Source organism: Pleurodeles waltl, chromosome 2_1, assembly GCF_031143425.1.
Source record: "Pleurodeles waltl isolate 20211129_DDA chromosome 2_1, aPleWal1.hap1.20221129, whole genome shotgun sequence".
Taxonomy (NCBI): Eukaryota; Metazoa; Chordata; class Amphibia; order Caudata; family Salamandridae; genus Pleurodeles; species Pleurodeles waltl.
Window position 1 is genome coordinate 666,090,692 of NC_090438.1, and position 18,004 is coordinate 666,108,695.

An 18,004-nucleotide genomic window follows, 5' to 3' on the forward strand; every position below is an offset into this window, starting at 1 on the left:
CTGGTGTCTCCTGCTGAGGGGGCCTGTTCGTGATTTTGTTATCCATTAGCTGCCTGATGCCCTCACACCACTCTGTAGTAGAACTGAGGGGGTATAGTTTCACCTTCATTTTACTGACTTTAAGAGCACAGAGTCATGAGAAAATACATTGGACATAAAAACAGGTGTAAATTCTGCCTGATCTGCCTAATTTATTTAATCATACCTAGAGTCATTGATCATCAATGCTCCCTTTGTGGAGTGGTAGAGACAGTGACTGACTGTAATTGGCCCTCAGAGAACCCTTCCCTGTTAGAAACCATTGATAGTTCAGTATCAAGGGCAGTCAGTATGACACTTATTGTGCAGGTAATTATGCTGACAGCTTGACTGCCTAAACCCCTTCTGGGATGACAGAAGAGGTCCTGTGTCATGAGACCAGGATGCAGAGTGGTGGCCATATTTCCCATTTTCTCCCAAAAGTCTCTAAAAAGTATCAGACAGAACAGTTGAATGTCTTTGAAAAGTATAAGGAAGCCTTCCATAAACAAATATGTATTCTGAAACCCATTCCTTCTTCTATACTTTGGGTAGATGACAACTCAGTTGCCCCTGAGTTGCTTGCCGGTGATGGTAAACACCTTGGAGGCACCTGCATGCCAGGCGACGAGGTTTCGTCCAATGAAGAGGCTGGGGAAAGTAGATCTTGGCACTATCTTTCTGCTTCTTATGATTAGAGTCTTTTCAGGAAAAGCCAGGATCATCCAACATGTTCAAGCAAATTGTCTTTACCACCCAAGGTCCTCGGAATACACCCCAGCCACCAAGGTGCCTCTGATGTGGTAAGAAAATCCACAAACGGATGGATCAAGAAGTCAAGGCAAGATTGAGGGAGGAGTAGCCCAGACCAACTCTGGAGGGGAAGGTTACCCTTTCCAGAGAGATTCTCACCAAGATATGAACCTCCCTTCCAAAGTTCATCCAAAACCCCAAAAAGGGGATTGATTGTTCTTTGCAATCCCACCAGGACAAGTGTTTGGATATAGTGAGACCCTTCAAGAAGATTTTAAAGAAGGCTGAAGAGACTAAGACCTTTGTGTTAAGACATGAATCCAGAGACCATTTTGGGGTGGGCTCAGAGGATGATATGCCTACTGGGAATTGCTACCTGTGCCCTCATGATGAGCAGAAGTAGACCCCTTTTGATCAGTGGACCCCAGGCAGGGTGACATGGCTTTCTTTGAGGCAGTAACCATGGCAGATGAGTACCTATTTGGTGAGCCTTTAATTTTTTTTAAACAGGGGAAGTTTGTTGCTACATTTGCCTCCTTAAACATGGCACAAACCTCCATCAGAAAGATTTTTGGAGGAAAAGGTTTATGCAGGAGCTGGTCGAGGAAGGGTACTGGGGAAGTTTGTTGATATATTTACCTCCTTAAGCAAGCCCAAACCTTCATCTGAAAGAATTTTAGAGAGAAGGTTTTTGCAGAGCTGGTCAAGGCAGGGGACGGTCAGACAACTGTTTCAACCAACAAAGTCCCCAGCGGGACAACGAGTAAGGCATACCTTTGGATGGCAAGTGAAACAGTATGACAACTTGTTCCACTCCATGGGATTTGGCAGTGGCAGAACCTTTTTATAGAAGATCTGACAAACTGACAGGAAATTTATCTGGTAAGAGTTCCCGCTTCTCTTATCTAAAATTGGCAGGGGGGATTGGGAGAGTTTCTTCACAAGCAGAGATTGAAAGATTATGAGGACCAATGGGTTTCCCAGAAGGTGCAGAGTTTCTGTTTAGAATTTTATGAAACTGGGACTAGGGTACAGCATGAGACTGTCTCATGTAAGGTTCTGGGAAGAGGAAAGCATCCTCATAGACAAGAAGGTTTCGGAGATGGAGCGAAAAGGTGCCATTCTCAGGACCTTCTCCATCAAAGAGGCTTCTTGAGCAACATATTTCTGGTAGAGAATATATACAGGGGCACAGGCAAGTTATATATCTAGGGAATTCAACACATGGCTTATTTACAGACATTTCAAGATGGAGAGTATCCATTTCTTAAGTCGCATCCTACTTTAAGGAGATAGGATGGTCAGACTGTATCTGAAGGACACTTACCTGACGGTTCCCACCTTTGAGACATACTGGTGTTTTCTTCAATACTGTTGGAGGATACAGATTTATGAGTTTCCAGCACTTCCATTTGGACTGCCATTGGTCCAAACTTCTGAGACTAGTAATACTTGAGATTCAGCTGAATAAGACTGATTGTATATCTGAATGGTATTTTTGTCATGGACCAATGTCCACAGCAGTTCTTGTTCAACTGGGATTTGTAATTAAACATGAGAAGAAGAAGCTGATATCCAATTGAGTGATGGGGTTTCTGGGTTTCAACATAAAATCCAAAGAAGCCTTGCAAAGTGTTTTCAGATGGGGCCCATGCGAGACAGATCTTTTTGCCTCACACTGACATTTCAGCTCCCTGAGTACTTCAGTTGGTATTCGAATCTGGGAGCCAAGGCGACAGACATGTTTTGCAACAATGGTCAGGGGAACTGAGATATGTATTTCCCAATTTTGCAATGATCCCTCAGAAATCATCTCAGACAACATGCCAGCTGGCGGAACTGACTCTTGTGTCTCTGATTTGGAGATGACAATCTTGGTTCCCAACTCGACAGGAGCAATTGTGTGATTTTCTTGTGAAGATTCCTAGGTTTCAGACAAATTACTGGATTACCAGGTGAATCCTCACCTTCTGGTTCTACAGGACAAAAGCCACCTGATGGCTTACATGATTACAGAGGACACTGGGAGACCCTGCTATTTCGGAGTTCACTGGAGGCCTCATCCAAAGTGCCTGAAAGGATGGAATCATGGAGACGCTGACTGTATTGGTTTGCGTCAGGGAATCTGGATCTGGTAGGGCCTGGAATTGTACACATTCTGAATGTTCTATCTAAACTGGCTGAAGCATGTCTAGTGTATAGAACTGACAATGCCTTCAGGTTGGCTATATCTGTGGGATGTTTTTCGGTAAATTAAGTTCTGCTTGGGGAATATCCATAGATTAGTAAACTTATCATAGTAGTAAGACATTTGGTCCCCTGGAACCTAGGCACTCATCTTTGTGGGATGTCACTTTGGTAATGAACCTCCTACTCTCATGGCAAAATAATGGTTTCCTATCCAAGAAGAAACTGTCAGGATACGTTAGCTATGCTTTTGGTGTCTGGTCCTGTGTACATGGGTTTCAGACGTTAATGGAAAGATGTTTACTCCGGAAGGAGTGACCTTTACTATTGATAGGAGGACCAAGACAAATTCTAGCGCTATCCCTTATCCAGCATTTCCTGACAGTCCCAACGGTGGGAAGTGTCAGCTACTGGTTGCTCTGAAAAAGCTGTTCACAGCGGCATCTTTTCCTTCCATTGCGAGATCAGTACGACGATTAACGCTGAAGGATCCAAGGCTAACAAGCCTTTTATCTTTCGATGTTGACTGAAGAATATCATAAATGTTGTTGGTCATCCGAATCGTCCTTCAAGAAATTAAATTTTAAACCGGTTTCTGGTCGGGCGTAGCCGGTAGTTAGCAAGTATTGAACGCACACAATCCTCACCTCCAGTCCTGACAGGGGATGTAACATTTCCTAGCTATTGATCATCTCGCCTGACGATGAGTTCAAGGGTAGATGGTCTAAGGGAGTTCTGGTCCTATAAAGGTAACTGCCCCTGAAAATACAACTTATGTGTATGTTATTTCCTGAGATACATTTATTTATGATTGATGTAAAACCCATAACATTTTGGGAGTGTGGTCCCGACATAAGCAACTCCACAGGAGCATATTTCCAACTTACTAAATGGACCTTTGGCTCTGCGGACAGCGCCTCTGCGGCCGTCCCTTCCTCTCAGTCTTGCTGTCTTTTTCCTCCGTCTCCCTGTATGACAGTAGGCGGCGCTGTCGGCCTCGTCACATCAGTCCCTCGTGCACCTCCCCGGCTCTCCTCTGCATTGCTCATGTTCCCCCTTGCTCTGCTGCCTCTCGCACCGCTGCTTCCTGTTTACCCTCGGCAGCCGTGCCTGCTGCTAGAAGAGAGCCTCATTGTGTGCCATCCCCTGCACAGGGCTCCTGCGCGAGGAGGGACCAGCCCCGTCTACCCTCCCCTTCTGCAGAAGGAGCCGCTCACGGGATAGAGGAGAGCGGGGCACCGACAAGAGGAGGGCTGCAGCAGGGTGGCACCGGGACCTGTGTGAGTAATGAAAAATATTTTCCCCGAAAACTATCACAGAATCACCCAGCCTTGCTAAGAGGTAGTCTTTTCAATGGGACACAGAGCGGGAGAGTTTATTTACCAGCACGAACTTGTTGGGAAGGGGCAGTGCATGACATGGCTCACATGCCAGCATTGGGTCTAAATTCGGACTTTCAAGTAAAAAAAGTAGAGGCGAACGGTCTCGCGCCACACTCACACGCAGTGACTTGAAATGGTTTAAACGGAGTATAAAAGTTTGGCACCCAAACTCGCCTAAACAGTGAAACTAGGAGCTCAGGGTTCATCTCCGCCTGCTGCGCCGGGAGAACGTGGCTCCGGCGAGGAGTCACACTGCAGATGTAAAGGAACTTTTTGAGAAGCGCACGGGTCATGCGTAGCAAAGAGAGCGCTTTTGAAGAGCGGCATTACAACCGTTTCCAGTGTGCAGGTGCTGGCAGCGCGTCGTGACGAGCGTCAACCGCAGGAGCGGAGCAGCAGCTGCTCAGCTCTGTCAGTCCGGGGTGGGCGGCAGTGTCTGTCCCCCACCACCCTTTCCGGTGTGCACTCCTAAAGGAAACAACAGAAATACCTAAAACACAAACTGAGAATATGTACGTGAACTATTAAAAAAAAATGCATTTTGAATACGCCTTAATATTTGTTTTTGTTCAAAATTGCCTAAGTTTAAAACGAGCTCTTAGGTTCACGTCTTTTGGGTAACTCTAAGGGCCTGGCTCGCAATGGTAAACTTTCACTTTAAAAAGGTATTTTACGAGTAAAAAATTTACGCTTGCAAAGTCTCTGTACGTTAAAAGTTTGGACAGTCCTATCTTTTTATGGGTGGCGACTCTGCCGACGTAAAGATAATACTCATAAAATACCTTTGTGAATAGCAAACAAGTGTAAGTTTACCTTGGAGAATGTAGTGGGCTACTATGGAGTGGCATAACGTGGTGTGGCATAGAGTGGAGTCAGCTAAAGTGTAGTGGCGTACAGTAGAATAGCTAATAAAAGTGTAAGTTTAGCTTTGTGAGTCAGGCCCTAAGTGTCGGCTGTAAGAGTAGTTTTTAAATAAGCAGTAGACTTGCCTTGTTTAGGCTTAAGTTCAAGTTGGGAGTTAGGTTTAGCTTTGGTCATTATGTTTTGGATTTTTTTTTTTTTTTTTACAATTTGATTAATTTTTGTATTATATTTTAAAAATTATAGTCCTAAACCTAGTGGCCATCTTTTTTTTTTTTTTGATAAAGAAATTTTATTAAATTTTGCATAGAACAATTTTGAATACAGCACAACATGATGCCAACGGGCATCAAAACAATACAATAAAGGTCAAGTCCCCGGTCCCTGCTGCTTTCATCACTAATGTTACTCACCATCCCCTCTTAAAGGCCCGCTACATCCTCCCATTTCCCCCATATCTTCTTGTGTTTGTGTAAGCAACCTCTGGCCTCGTACACAAGTCTCTCTCGCTGCGCACACCAATCCACTCCCCGTCTCCACTTAGTCAGTGCCGGAGCCACCCTGGCCTTCCAGTCTGCCAATATGTCCCTTTTGGCCACCAGACATGCCACCCCTAAGAAGGACCGATCTGCTCTTCGTAGCTCTGTATCTCCCATTACCCCGAGAAGGAGGGGCAGTGGCGACCTCTTTACCTCCTTCTGTAGGGCCTCAGATATCTCTTGCACCACCCTTTCCCAATAGGCCATTATAATCGGGCATGTCCATACCATGTGGTAGAAATCCGCTGTATGATACCTGCAGCGGGGGCATTCCGCTGTGGGGCGGAGGCCTGCTTTATGTAACATGGCGGGTGTGAGGTATGCGGTGTGAAGGAAATAGGATTGTATTAAACGGAAGCGTGTGGCCATTGTTAGGGAGCGTGGGGCCATTAGTGCTTCTGTCCAGTCCGCTTCTTCCATGGGTCCCACCCAACTCTCCCACCTTTGGCGAAGCTCTCTCAGGGGTCCCCCAGTGGCGGTGATTAAGGAGCGGTAAATATGAGAAACCCCTCCCCTTCCCAGGACTCCCATCAGTGCCTTGGCTTCCATGGGGCTGTGCTCAGGTATGGTGTCTCCTGTCTGCAGGTGAACTAGCAGGGCATGACGTAGTTGGAGATATCGATGGAATTGTGTTTTGTTTAAGGAATATTGTTTCTGGAGGTCTTGAAAAGATCGTATATGTGTCCCTCTCCAAATATCTCCCAGCGTGGAGATCCCTATGGTGTCCCATTTCTGGAAGCCCTCCAGACCTGCTACATGTATCAGCTGCTTCCCCTGCCATAGCGGGGTTTGTTGGGTTAGGCGCCCCCACCACCCTGTCACTTTCTGGGCTGTACGCCAACCCAGAAGTACCATTTTGGTCACATCTGGAGTATCCCGGGGTATCGGGCTCCCGTAGAGTATGTCAAGGATCTGTGGGTAGCCCATTGTCTGCAATTCTAGTTGGTATGCGGGGTCTGTCCATCCACCTCCCATCCAGTCATTAATTACAAGTATATGCATCGCTAGATAATAGTATTGAATATTCGACATGCCCAGTCCACCCTCATAAACATCCCTCTGACAGGTTTTCAGCGACAGTCTTGTACGTGAGCCACTCCATATGAATTGGTGTGCTAAAGAATCCATCTCCCTGAACCATCTCACGGGGAAGGGGTGCGGAAAATTCTGCAGGAGGTATAAGATCCTGGGGAGAATCATCATCTTGTACAGCGCTATTCTACCAAGTAGATTCAGGGGGAGGGAGTGGCCATCTTTTAACCGTTAACATGTCAGTGTGTTATATTAGATTGTTTTTGGACAGTGCAGTTTAGGCATTATAACCTACCACCTTGTCAGGGGTGCTCCACATATATTTTCAAGATAATGCTTTCTGGCACATGAATCCTCAAGAATTTTTGAGGAGGAGCAATTTTTAGAGTGCATCGAAAACCCACATAAATAAGATATCATTCCTGTTTTAGCAGCTGAATTGCACCAAAATCTGAACCCGAACACACACAGCGAGTAAATGTTCATATTTAAAATATATCTATATGCATGTTAAAGAACGTTACTCTTTAGATCCCATACACCTTGAGACAAACTTATGCTTTTTCATGATTACTCCCAGGACTGCAAATTTACAGTTTGCCACAGACCCTGTAATTGGTTTCCCCTTGTGACTATAGTAACTTTTGATGCACAGGTGTGTGTGTGTGTGTGGGGGGGGGGGTTTGGGGGTGGGATCAGTCAGTAGTTGCTGCACGGATGTTAGTTCCGTATTAATGTGTTTCCGTGAATGTTAATGGATGGTGTGCCCTTGTGAAGAGTGCTGTTGTGATACACACCTATATCGTCATCTGTGCTGTGTTGGATGTGTGCAAAGGGTTTGTGAAATTGCATTTCTTTTGCAGCATTTGGTGAACATTACTGAAAATCCACTTGCTGTTACGTTGTGTGAAAGCTCACATTTAGGGCATACTGTGCACTGAAATGTCCCCCACAGCATGGCATTTTGCAAAATTCACACCTTGTGCAGGTGTAATAGACATTTTACACAGTGATGATAACTTTGCAGGGCTCTAGGGTACTGCTTGATGGTGTCTGTATCAAGTGATTAGAGATGTTTCCTCTTGTGAGCAGGTTGCTCTCCGTTACCCAGCCTTTAGATTAATGATTGATGTGTGCTGTATGACAATCTTCACATGGCGTTGGTGGTCACCATATCATATCATTTGCTAGTCTGTAATTTTCTATGTTCTATGTCAACATATTGAAGAATGAAGTAGCAGGGTTAGCAGTGTAAAATATGGGTGGATAAACCAACAAAATAACAGGTAGAGCCAAATCAAAGGTTTGGCTTAGCTCTAAGAGCCCATGCACTAACCAAGCCGTGTCAATATTTGGCATGTAAATGATGCAACAAACATAATGTAAAAAGATGAGTCCATGAAATAAGTAATACCCAGACCGTAGTAATACCACTTTTTTTAAATAGCTGTCCCTTCAATACCTTCTCAGCGGTAGTAAACACTATGTAAATACAATTACAATTAAAAGCATGCAGTTCACAGTTCAGTTGTTAACTTCTTTACTACCACTAAAAAAGGATACATCTTTGTCATCACAGAGCTTCCAGTGATTCGATAAATTATAGCCAGCACGGCCCCCAAGCATCCTTTATATTTGTAAATTACCCTTTACATTTGCAGATTAACTCATAGCACAAACTTGCATTTCTTTCAGGTAAAGCAGGCACTCTGGCCAAAAAAATTGTTTAGATGCCTGCAACTCTCGATTTCACTTAAAAGGAGACTCACTGAATGACATTTCAGCTGAAGCCACTCTTTTTCCAAAACGAAGACTTTTTGGAGTTGAGGCAGAAGTGAGGCTGCGGAATGCATGTCCCACCTATCCCCCACCTTCCGATGACTCCACAGCCCCCCGGGGATCATGACCTACAGAATAAAGATCTCTATTCTAGTCTAAAAAAAAAAAACAAGTACAAGAAAAACAAATTGAGATATAAGTGTGTCCGTGTCTAGATAGCTAGATAGATGTCAATAATATATTTACCAACACACCACACAAAGTGCAATAGTAAACTGCTGGTAAAATAGATCAATTTTCAGCATGTATGGATGATGTTAAATTAATTTTAGTTCTTCACTAATAAGCTGGAAAAAGTGTGGACTGAGACATAATACTTTTTCAGGGCTTCTTCCTCCCATGAGTGAAGTTAAAGATAAGGAGTACAACAAAACCCCTCAAGTTCCCTGCACAGTTCAGCCCCAGCAGATTTTGCACAGATTGGTGAGGACACTGTCACATTGCGGCTTGCCTGCAATTACTGGTAACTTAACTTTCTTTTTATTTTTGCATTCTGATGTCATATCATACCTGTATTACTGTGTACTCAACACTATAGAAAGACATTCTCCCACACATTTTACTGTGATTGTATCTCTCTCCCTAAAAGACAACCTACCCTATTCTTAGTCCTAAATCTACTTTTGTAAGTTTTGTAAGTTTCCCCGCTGTGGTAGGAGTAGGCTTGTGATTATTAGGTTTTTTTTGGAAATTTACAAAGGTTTCTAGGAGTATTCCAGGGAAGCTGCAACTGTTTCAGGATACTTCTGAGCTCATTTTGTGAAATCCATTTTCACAAGAACAAATGTACAAGTATATCTGTTTATGCCGAATCTCAGGACACAAACAAATGCTCTTGCTACCTTTTTAGGTCTGGCGTGATGCTGTGTGCATACCTATTGTTACATACTTTTCAAAATATACAGAGTGGACTTGGACTCCTCTGAGAGGAGTATTTCTCTCTTACCTCATGCTATTGGCTCTTTGGTGTATTATTCTGCCATCCTGAAAGTGCTTCCATTGGAGAGCATGAAGGACTATTGAACTGCTTGTCATTACACTGTTATTTTTTTTTTTTTAATCTCTTATGTGCGTTCAAAACAGAAAACACTAATTTTGCATTACTTTTTTTAAAGCTTTAAGCTTTGGCTGCTAGTATTTCTGGCTTTAAAGTGTAAAACATGTTTGTTTCTGACTGTGTTTTCGTGGATAGCACATTGAAGCTTGGTCTATTGGCATTGCAATTGATTTTAAATTATTTTTCTAAAAAAAAAACCACCCAGTTCCTACCCTAGAAAACAAATTTACTCCTGCCGTTTAGAGCAGTATATCTCCAATCTTAACCAGAATGGTAAAGGGTCAGTAAAAAGTTTGTGAGTGCTTGTAAACAAGTGCATTTTGCACTGTTCAACTTTCAAGGCATTCTCACCCTGCAAACACTGTTCTCCCCCACTGGAGCTGATATATTCATAAGAACATCTTTGTGTGTATAAATCACTTTAGGAGTTGAAAAACACTTTTAGTGAACATCGGAAATGGTTTTCCATTCGAGGAAAAGGCTATCTGTGCGTACCGTTGTTAACGGAGCATGCAGTCAAATTCTCTGCACCATTAAATCTGCCTCTGCGTTTAAGTGATGTTTGCTAGTTTTGCCCTCTGTGGTTTGCTTCCAGATTTTGAAGATAGAGCTCTACATGAATAAAGGCATTTTGGGTTGCAATATTGCAAACCACCTGCTCGTTATTTCCCTTTTGTCTATATTCCTTTTTCTATGTTTTGTGAGGGTTATTTTGGCCAATGAGAACATTGGAGAAGGTGGTAAGGCTTCCTCAACATAAGCAGACCCTGGTCAAATTTCCAGTAGATAAATTACCAAGAGTTGCTGTTTTATTGGGTTATGAGGCAAAATAATACACTCCATTAAACAAAAACATGCCATGACAGTCAATAGAGAATTACTCTTATTAGTGCAAGGTAGGAGTCTACCGGCCTTATTTAGGATTTGTCAAGTAAGGTACTTTGTCAGAATTGTGATGGATATCCGATGCGCCTTCTTCAGGTGCATTCAAGACAATGACACTCTAATTATGGTGGACCCAACGTGCACCACTTTGAGGCAGAATATTCTATGTGCAAAATTATAAATAAAGTCTTAACTCTTAGATGTAATCAGCAATAAAAATAGTTCAGAAAGAAATATATAGCTAGGACCATTGGTGGAGGTGGACATGGACATCTCCAATGAAGTAATGTGTGCTTGGGATTAGGTGGCATCACCACAGAAATAAACAAAAAATGCATCAATCCCTATCATAAATGCGATACAGTGCAGTCAGCAAGATTAGAAGGATGCGGGTGAACCAGGACCAAACAATGTGCAAATTAGAAATGAAGACAGAGGAAGTAGCAGTAGTTGAGCAAGCAATGGCAAAGCCAATTGCTCTTGCCTTATGGACAGGCTTTGCCAATGCCTTTCGGCGATGCCAAACAGCACCAGCAAGAGGCTGTGCAGCATGGCCTAAAGGAAACCAAAAAAACCCCAAAAAGCTCGATGACATGGCTGCTTCATTTTGCAGGCACACACATGCGTCATTAGTCATGCGGCACCAATTTGTGTTTTTTTTTTTTCTTTTAATTTACTGATCTAAGATGAATTGATGAACACAATATTACCAGGCAGGTGGCTTCAATGGCGATCCCATCTCATGAGTGACTTCACACAAAAAGCGTTCTTTTTAGGCACTGTTACCTGTGAATACTCATGTTGTAAAGCTTGCAGTGGCATAATTGTATTAATTCTTGAATGTTGTGGCCGTTCTTGGCATAATGGTGCTGAGCCCTGTTGTAGTGGTTGCACCGGTATATTAATGCTGATTCATTTTTTTATAACGTATAACACGGCCTGTAAGATTGGTTTAACCTCTTTGCATCCATGCATGCACTGACTTATCTATTTGTCCATTATCCACTCAGTCATCTAGCCATCATCTATGCGCCTTCAGTCTCATTCATTCCTCCATTCACTTGCCGATCCGTTCAATTTTATATCAAGACCGGAGGCTCATATTATGCTTATTTTCTTGCTTTAATTTCGACAGCAGCACAGTCAAGAAAGAAAATCACAAATCCCAAGAAGCCAGTAATCCTTGGCCAATGGGAACAGTGCGATGAACGCCATAAACCAATCAGAACGTGACATAGCTAATATATACCTATCTAAACTGCGAGCAGTCCTCTTTTCTGGCTGCTCTCAGTCAAGATAAGTATATATTTTCTATTTATGCTCCTAAATCGTATTGTGCATGTTATTTCTAATATTTAATTGAGTTTTTGTATTTTGCGATAGTATTAGAGCTGTTATTTTTTCTACTGTATAGCATGTTGACGCGTGTTTTTTCCCTTCCCCCTACTCGCCGTTACCGGTGGTGTCTTCCTGGTCGGTGTGCCGCTCTTTGGTTCTTCACGTTTGTAACTCTTCGTCGGAACACTTTTCCTTTCGCGTTCAGCTCTTCTACGGTTTTTCTCCTGTCACTGTTACTTAATTTATATCCCGTATTTTAACATTGTGCTCGAGGGCCTCAGCCGACGCTTTACTTGCCATCTGTGGCGTCGCTCGGCTCTCTTCCATTTTTCTTCCTCAGAGGGGTACGGCCTTGTTTAGTACACGTCCGCTTGGAATATTTTCCTCACGTTAACCCTTTATACAATGGTTTTTGCCTCTGTTGTTAGTATTTTAGTCAAAACATGGAGTTTTCCAATGCTTTTCGAAACAATGATAGTGATGAGGAGTTTAAAAATAATTTAAATGACTTCATTCAGTTTTCAGTCGCCAAAGCAGTCTCTTTATCCATGAACAGGGTCACTAAAAACCTAAAAAAAATCAGTTTTGTCTATGATGTCACAATCTAAATTGGCCTTATCTGCAGGGGAAAGCAGAAAGCGCAAAGCCACAGTGGCTTCCAATACTCAACAAATGACTAAAAAAATCAGCGCTTCCGGAAGGTGAGCCTAACTCACAAGAGATTGAGGACGATGTTCCTCACAGGCCTCCACCCAAGGAGGGGAAAGTTTCAGGAGAGAAAAGTAAAAGAAAAACTAAGCTTTTCGATAATAGTGCACAAAAGATTGTGATTTTCTCCATTCAGGATTCTGATGATGATGTTGACCCTGATTCTGATAATACTTACGACGACGATTTAGACGTCTCAGATTTTTGGTCTGGTCCTCCTCCTAAGAAACAAAAGTCAGTTATTTTTAATGATCCCCCTGAGTCCAAATCTCTTTTAAACTCAGAAGGTAATCCCATGTTTGACCCAAGGCTTATTCACCACCCTAATTCCACAGAATGGTTTCCGTCGCAACATGTAGGTGATTACATCTCGGCTAAATTACTCTTGCCTCTAGATAGACAGACAAGGGCAAAATTGAAGGCCGAATGTCCAAGACCTTCTTTACCTCTGCATATCACCGTTACCCCTTCCATTGACCCTTCTATGTTGACTTTCTTTACAAAGTTTGGCAAAGATCCATGCAAAGGGGTTGATAGAGCATGGTCTTTGTGCCAAGATAAAAATGCTGGATGTAGTGGGTCCTTTGGCTCGAATTTTTGATTTAGCAGAGACTGCCAGACAGGACAATATGACTATTGATTCGGAAGAATTGTCCTTATGGGTCCAAAGAGCCTTCTGTACGTTGGGTAATGCCAACCAGAGGCTTCAGAGGAAGGAATCAATGTCTCCACAGGTCCATACAACCGACAAGTAAGTGTACCTTTTGGCCATCTTTTTGTGGGGAGTCGTCTAAAGTTTTTTCTACACAAATGGGAATCCATACGTTCACATCCATGGGTTCTAAATACGGCCCAGGGCTATTCTATCGAGTTTTACAGCACTCCTTTTCAAACACGTCTTCCTCCTCCTCTGAAATTTTCAGCAGAAAAGGCTTCGCTGGTATCTCAAGAAGTTCAAGCCCTTCTTCAAAAACATGCGATTCAGTGCACTTCACGTCATCCTCTAGGTTTTTTTAAGCTCCATCCTCTTGGTTCTCAAGAAAAACAAAAAGTTGAGACCAGTCATAAATCTCAGGGATTTCAACCAATTCGTGATATATCGGCATTTCAAAATTGAGACCATCTTACATCTCAGAGATACTCTTCAACAAAATGATTGGATGGTTCGTTTGGATTTACAGGATGCATACCTCACTATTCCTATTCGTACAGTGTACAGAAAATATCTTCAGTTTCAGTGGCAAGGAGAAACATATCAGTTCTCCTCCCTTCCTTTCGGACTCTCTTCAGCTCCATGGTGTTTACCAAATTAATGAAACCTGTGGTGGCCCATCTCGGGACATAGGGTATCTGTTTAATCATTTATTTAGATGATATTTTTTAAATGGGTCAAAATCTTCAATCTCTTCTTTCGCAGATGCATCTCACTTGCTCTTTCCTGACGGACTTGGGTTTCCTCATAAACAAAGAGAAATCAATTTCCTTGGTTTTCTTATAAATTCTGTAGACACCAACCTTCAACTTCCCGAAACAAAAATAAAAGCAATAAAATCAGAGATAACCCACTCCTTGCACCTTCCTTCTGTCTCCCTCAGGTTACTTGCAAGAATTGTAGGTCTACTTTCCTCCTCAGTTCAAGCGATTTAAAAAAAATCCCCCCGCCCTCTCCACTATCGTGCTCTTCAGAGATTAAAAATTTGTCATCTTCGCAAGGGTCTTGCTTATTCAGATTCTATCCCCCTATACCAAGAATCCCGTATAGAACTTCAGTGGTGGCTAGATCATCACAAAGCTTGGAACGGCAGCACTATCTTTGCATCAGCCCCAGATCTTGTGTTAGAATCAGATGCAAGCCTGACCGGCTGGGGCGCAAAGTGTGGTCAAATATCTACTGGAGGTACATGGTCTCCACAGGAGTCTTCATTGCACATCAACTGTTTAGAGATGCTTGCAGGCTCCTTTCCGATCAGAAGCTTTGTAAAAAACAAAGTCTGATGTTCCATTCTGCTTTGAATGGACAACCTGTCGGCGGTCAGAAACATCAATCATCTGGGAGGTACAAAGTCCAAACCGTTGGCGGAGTTAGCGAAAAAGCCTCTGGGAGTTTTGTCTACAACAAAAGCCATCTGTTCGGGTGGGATATCTGCCAGGGAAACTCAATCGGATAGCAGATTGGAATTCCCGATTCCTGACTGATTCCAGCGATTGGAAACTCCATCCTTCTGTTTTCAACACTCTATTTCACAAATGGGGCCCTCTACACATAGATCTCTTTGCATCACATCTAAATGCCCAACTGTCTCAGTTCTTCAGTTGGAGACCAGATCGTCTAGCATTAGCATCGGATGCTTTTCAACAAGTCTGGTCTCAATCAATCAACTATGCATTCCCTCCTTTTCTAATGATCAACTGGGTGCTTTGTCAAGTACGTCGTCAAAAGGCCCATCTAATTATGATAGTTCCTCTCTGGCAATCCCAGGTATGGTACCCTACTCTTCTTGAACTAGCTATGGATTTTCCAATCATTCTTTCTGTATTCCCAGATCTCCTCCTCAATCCAGAGGGATGCCCTCACAATCTGATTCTCAACAAGTCGCTAACCCTCTAGGCTTGGAAGGTGACAGGTCTTCCCAATCTTATTCAGGAATTTCAAAAGAAGCTTCAGACTATATCTCCAAAGCATGGGCTCCTGAAACCACAAAAGCTTATGAATCTGCCTGGTCTTTATGGCATAGCTGGTGTGTGGGAAAATCTTGTGATCCCTTTTCAGCAGATATATCCTTATTCGCTAACTTCTTAGCAGCCCAAGCAAGTTCAGGTAATTCTTATAGAACCATCAACCTTTATCGTTCAGCGATATCCCTTAACCATAATCACATCAAGGGAAAACCAGTTGGAGAACACCAACTTATTTGCCATCTTTTAAAGGGAGTTAAATTCTCCAATCCACCTACTCCTAAATATAATGAGTTATGGGATGTTAATATGGTTTTGCAGTTGTTTCTCTCCTGGTCGGAAAACTCATCCTTATCTCTTAAGATGATTTCTGCTAAATTGACAATGTTGTTATGTTTAATTTCTATAAAACGTCTGTCAGATGTCAAAGCTTTAGATATTTCTGGTCGTCATTTTACTCCCACAGGTATTCATTTTAAAATTCATAGACAAACCATAACAAATATTTCTACGGTTTTTTATCCTTATTTCCCTAACCAACCAAAGTTGTGTGTAGGAAATTGCTTAAAAATTTATGAGCAAAAGACAGTCCATCTCAGAACGTCCTCTGTTTCCCAACTCCTCATTTCTTTAAAAAAAAAACATAAACCAGTTTCCTCTCCTACTCTAGCCCGTTGAGTTAAATGGGTAATGTCCCTGATGGGGATAGATATTTCCAAATTTGGTGCACACTCCTCCAGTGGAGCTATGGCTTCAAAGGCCTTTTGGGCTGGTTCCCGTATAGAGGACATTCTAAGATCGGCCGATTGGTCTAATGATAACATTTTTCGTACCTTTTATTGTAAACCAATTAATACAGTTTCTTCGGTGGTAACTGATATGCTTTGAAGAAGCATAATATGAGCCTCCGGTCTTGACATAAAATGTAGATTTTCCTAGTAATTTATGAAGGAAAGTCTTAATTTTATTAAAGACACGGAGGCGAGTATTATACCCTGCAATATCATATTTCTTTCCCACCAAACAGTTTCATCTTCAGCCGCTCCAGCAAACAATGCATAAGGAACAGATGCCACCAATCGCCACCATGCGGAATCATCAAGTCAGTATTTCCTCTTCAGAAGACTCTTCAATAAGGCGGCTGCTGTTCACCAATTCTGGTCTTCGCTGGATTCATCTTTTTCAAGACTCTTTTTCTTTGTTATTGGCCACTTTGATTATTAGTGTCATATTTCTAATGTTTACTTCTTATCCTTAGATTTCTCGTTCAAGCAAAGAGGACTGCTCGCGGTTTAGATAGGTATATATTAGCTATGTCACGTTCTGATTGTTTTATGGCGTTCATTGTACTGTTCCCATTGGCCAAGGATTTCTGGCTTCTTGGGATTTGTGATTTTCTTTCTTGACTGTGCTGCTGTCAAAATTAAAGCAAGAAAATAAGCATAATACTCGCCTCTGTGTCTTTAATAAAATTAAGACTTTCCTTCATAAATTACTAGGAAAATCTAAATTATCTAACATTCACAAGACAAAACACACAAACTTCGCCAGTCAACAAAAAAACACTTACTTCGTGTGTTTGTTGTTATAGAAAGCCCCATGATGAGGGGAACCTGCACTGATATTGGTAATTAGCATTCATTTGGTGCACAATCTGCTGTTACTATTGCATCTTTTGTACTAAAGAGTATGACTTTCCAAAGGGTTCCATTGAAAACCAGGGTCATATTTGGGTTTGTGGGTGTCTGTGGTCTGTAGGGTGAGTTTGGGTGTATGTTGACAGTAGGCTGAGTGTGTAAGTTTGAAGGATTGGTGAGTTCAGGACTCTTTCGTTCATTAAAGAAAAGGATGTACATTGTTTAGTGAGAAAATTGAAAGGATGTATACTGATCTACTTCACAGTAGAAATATACATGTCTGTTTTATTTAATAATGAATAAGCATTGGCGGTGCCAATGGGTCAGGCTCATAACTGTAGGTTCCTCTCCAGTCACTGGTGAATTTGCACAGTCATTACCTCATCATACATGCTATCTGTTTTACATCCATACACTCATGCATGCATTGATGCACTCACTTGCTTATTCTTGCATTCAGAATGTTGCTCACTCACAAGCAAGCACATATACCCAACAAGCAAATAAAAAAAAAATTAAAAGGAAAAATAAAAAAATTTCACACATAATTGTGGCAAGCACATGCTTACAATAACTGTAAAATTAAACATGATAACATCTGTCCATTTTGGAAAGTTCTTTGTTCATGGTATTTCATTATTATAGCAATCCAAGATGGCCAGCATATGGCCATCATGAGATGGTAAAATAGTGATTTACTATGGAAAATACCAAGATGGCCACCACACTAAGAATCTCTGACCACCTGCGATGTGGTACACTGCAGATGGAAGGAGCAGCAAGCGAGCGGCCCACTAGTGCTGTCTGGAGAGTTGTCAGACACTCCAATAAAAAAAAAGTGAACAAAAGAGAAAGAATTTGAAAATGGGACCTATAAATGGAGGAAAGGGAAAACGAATGGGTTGATTTACAAGCATTGGCAATGAATTACACTGTTTCAGACTAAAGTGCACATGTGATCAATACAGCCAATCACAGGGAAATAAAACCATTGATTAAAGCAGATTGACCTGTTGTCCCATGCTATATGCTGTCATGAGTGGAAATGGAACGTGATTGACCCTCAAACTGTGCCGACCCAGAGCAATCTTA

The 18,004-nt window shown here is 42.2% G+C and overlaps 1 protein-coding gene across 1 annotated transcript in view; it reads left to right on the forward strand.

The window, feature by feature from the left end:
* Nucleotides 1-4,007: 4,007 nt before the first annotated feature.
* The window catches only part of LIMD1 (LIM domain containing 1), a 300,888-nt gene continuing 286,891 nt past the window's right edge, over nucleotides 4,008-18,004 (forward strand). The window contains exon 1 of the mRNA XM_069216256.1: nucleotides 4,008-4,238. The gene's annotated coding sequence lies outside the window, so the exon portion shown is untranslated. The remainder of the gene's footprint in view (nucleotides 4,239-18,004) is intronic.